The sequence below is a fragment of the Phyllobates terribilis genome, unplaced genomic scaffold (genome assembly GCF_046119375.1).
Source record: "Phyllobates terribilis strain yellow unplaced genomic scaffold, ASM4611937v1 Scaffold_211__1_contigs__length_3443825, whole genome shotgun sequence".
In the NCBI taxonomy this organism is placed as follows: domain Eukaryota; kingdom Metazoa; phylum Chordata; class Amphibia; order Anura; family Dendrobatidae; genus Phyllobates; species Phyllobates terribilis.
Genome location: NW_027362971.1, coordinates 2,388,515 through 2,392,691, shown reverse-complemented (window position 1 = coordinate 2,392,691; position 4,177 = coordinate 2,388,515).

Here is a 4,177-nt window from a genome sequence, read left to right as displayed (position 1 = left end):
GTTTGGGGATTTTAACAGAAGCGAGCAACTTGTGGCCCTAGGAATACATGTGATTTTTTAGTGCAGTCCCTATGTTTAGGTTTAGGCATCATTCACATGTTTGTTTTTTTGACATACGAAAAAAATGGACCGAGTTTCATCAGATTTATCAAGAGTTTCATGAGAGTTTGTTCCAGTTTTTATCAGTTTCTCTGATGGCATCTGAGTGCATTCCAATTTCTTTATCGACCCATACACTTGCATTACCGAACATGTCTCCATGATTTTACACTTCTAAATACTCAACAAAAACCTCTGTGTAAACATACCCTAAGATCAAAAATTAAAGGGGTTGTCCAGGCTTGGAGTCTACAAAAAGTCTATGTGACTGAAGACTTGTGAATCTTCACAGCATGCACTGTCAGGATTCTCCGGTGCTGGCGGTTATTTGCATACTTCCTGCCACAATCCGACTAGACTGTGTGTGCCCTCACTCAAAACACTTGTATTGAGCAAAGCTGGGCACGTCTAGTCTGCACATGACTGCATGCATACAAATCGCATACTTGCACCCGCTTCCGGCACTGGAGAATCCTGACAGTGTGCACTGTGCACACTGTGAGGATTAACAAGTCTGCAGTCACATAGAGTGACTGCAGACTTGAATCCCAAGCTTGGACGAACCCTTTAACTCTTTCCCATGTGTACTGAATATTCTGTAGGCAGTGGCATGCCAGGCTATCCACATGCAAGTTAATGATTGTCCAGCAGTCCTATCAATTTGGGGCTGCTTAGTTTCCTCCAGGTGTCACCCTTTCTGGGTGATTGCCTGGCAATTTTGCTAAATGGTCAGATCTTTGCCAGTCGTAGCTTTGATCAATGGTGTGTGCTCCTAGTGCTCTGTGTTCTGCTGTTCTGAACTTTGTTACCTCACCTTTGACTTTGCTTTTTGACTATTCGTTTGTATTGCCCCTTTGCCTTTGACGTACACTCCTGGTATTTGACCCCAGACTTCTTCACTCTCCTGTCGTGTAGCTTGTCCGTGAGAAGTGACTTGTCAGTGTCACATTACCAGCCCCTTTAAAAAATTAGACCCCAGACAATTATTAGGCTACACACCATACCCAAAATTAATTTAGACCCCAGATCCACTCCCTTAATTAAATAAAGTCATCAACCAGACCCAATAATTAATATACTAAAACCAGCTCCCATCAATTTACTTAGACCCCCCCCACCCCCAGACTAGCTCTAAAATTAATTTAGATTACAGATTTGCCCCCTTAAATAAATCAGATCCTTGGAACAGATCCCTAAAAGTAATAAGCCTCCAGATCAGCCCCTACAATTAAATTTAGACTCTAGACCAGCCCCATTAAATAAATAAGACCCCTGTAAAAATTAGACACTAGACCAGACCCTAAAATTAAATAAGACCTACCCTGTTAAATGAATCAGACTACAGAGCAGACTCCTATAACCAGAATGTTATGCACACGCCCGGGCTGAGCGGCGTGTGCGTGTGATTGTAGTGATTCCACTGGACCATGAACCGGAGAGTGCCTGGAGGGGCGTGACTAAGTATCTGGCCGATCCGACCAAGATGGCACGACGGCATACGACGCCAGTGCACCAGGGAGAAACCGGGCAGAGGGACCAGGTGCTACTCCAGGTCAAACTCCGGACACGGGGGTTGACCCACACAGGGATTACTGGATCAGGCTGGTTAGGCTGGCGCACAGACTGGAGGGTATAGGCAGGCACGACTGGTATGCAGGCAGGCGGGTAAAGGCAAGCGCAGCTAGAGTGCAGACAGGGAGGCACTAGCAGGTAGGAACACAGGCGGGATAGGACCCAGTACACACTGGGACTCAGGAACAATACAGGTAGAGGGGTACAGGCAAGCACAGCTAGAGTGCAGACAGGGAGGCACTAGCAGGTAGGAACACAGGCGGGATAGGACCCAGTACAGACTGGGTCACAGAACCGCAGATGCGGTAGACAACCACAGCAGAGAGGGAACGCCCGAAGCGGTGGGCAAGAACAGAGCAGGACGGGGCTGCAGGAGCAGCGAGCACAAGCAGGGCAGGACAGGACTGCCGGAGCAGCGGGCAGAAGCAGGGCAGGACAGGACTGCCGGAGCAGCGGGCAGAAGCAGGGCAGGACAGGACTGCCGGAGCAGCGGGCAGAAGCAGGGCAGGACAGGACTGCCGGAGCAGCGGGCAGAAGCAGGGCAGGACAGGACTGCCGGAGCAGCGGGCAGAAGCAGGGCAGGACAGGACTGCCGGAGCAGCGGGCAGAAGCAGGGCAGGACAGGACTGCCGGAGCAGCGGGCAGAAGCAGGGCAGGACAGGACTGCCGGAGCAGCGGGCAGAAGCAGGGCAGGACAGGACTGCCGGAGCAGCGGGCAGAAGCAGGGCAGGACAGGACTGCCGGAGCAGCGGGCAGAAGCAGGGCAGGACAGGACTGCCGGAGCAGCGGGCAGAAGCAGGGCAGGACAGGACTGCCGGAGCAGCGGGCAGAACAGGACTGCCGGAGCAGCGGGCAGAAGCAGGCTAGGCTGAGTAGGGGGGACAGGGCTCTGTTCACACGGAACAGACAGGAAGGGAAAGGCAGAGCCAGACACCCACAGGGTACTAGCAGAGAAGTAGCGAGTGGACCACAAACTCACAAACGGGAGTACAGAGACAACAAGCAGGAGTTAGGTACGAGTTCAGACTCTGCAGAAAAAGGAAGGGAACGGACATAGAGGCAAAACAGGTAAAGGATAGGAGAGAGTTCAGACTGGAACTGAGTGTACAGAGGAGACCGACACTGCAGCGGAATACAGGAGCGGGTCTGGGAATACGGCCCCCAGAGAGGCAGGACGAACAGGCAAGGTGCGTGTTCAGACAGGACAGACAAGATACAGGAGCAGGTCTAGGTAAACGGCCCCTAGAAGGCAGGAGGAACAGGCTAGGAGCGTGTTCAGACAGGTCAGACAAGATACAGGAACGGGTCTAGGTAATCGGCCCCTAGAAGGCAGGAGGAACAGGCTAGGAGCGTGTTCAGACAGGCCTGGAAATACAGCCTCCAGGATAGGCAGACAAGAGAACACAGAACGGGACCTGGCACCTTCAGAGTGCAAGCACACACTGAATGAAACACTATGCTCAGGCAGGGATAGATGGGAGCAGCTGAGCTATATACCAGGTGACAGACAGCAATAGGCTGAGGACGCACAAGGGGTGTGACCCACAGCAGGTACAAAAAGCAGGAAGTGATCGGGCGCCGCCCTTAAGCAGCAGAAACAGACACAAACAGACAGCATGGAGGGAAGCCAGAGAGACATTCTGGACAGGAGATCAAGTGCGCGCTCTTGCACAGTGGGAGATGGACCACTATGCAAGGACGCCGCCAGGTATGTTACACAGAAGAATTAACATGTTACTTATTTTAGCCGCTTCATAGTTTCTGGTCCCTTAATTGGTTAAAAAAAAAGTAACAAAAAACTGAACATGAGCTCAGCAATGTCATTTTCACATTGGTGTGCAATATGTTCATTTTTTGCAAGTGCGTTCCGGTGCTTTTTCAGGCGGATTCCAGGCAGAGTGCACCTGAAAAGGACGTCATGTTCACACAAACTAATTGTTTCCACAGAGAATTTTTCACGTGGAAAATTCTGATGTGTATTTGCACTGAAATCCATGGTAGAAAGGCTGACTCTTGGATTTGCAGCTTGAACTGCTGAAGGTTTACACACAGATAGCCTCAAGTATTAACTTGTTTTAACCAAATAAGTCCTTTAATGCAAACTACCGTAATTATACATCCCCGTTATAGTGGTGCACAGTAGATGAGCAGGAGCCGGCTGTGTTTTACAGTCGATGCTTCACTAAAACGGGGATAATGGCTAACAGATATTTGCATATAGCTGTAGGATGGGCCCCTAGAGTCAATTCCTGGGCCCCTAGAGTCAGTTCCTCCTGTGGGCTCCAGATACCCCAGTCTGACCCTGGTTGAAGCTGTCTATGAACTTGAACATGACTCAGTGATAACTGAGTGATGGGCGATATCTATATATTCACGTAGTTAGCTTTCACTTCAGGAATAACATGAGTAAGACACCGGGAAATAGAAACCAAAATACAGCAATCTACAGGCAAACACAACAACATGCCATTAACAGATAAGCGAGTGACTTTCATCTTCATCACTG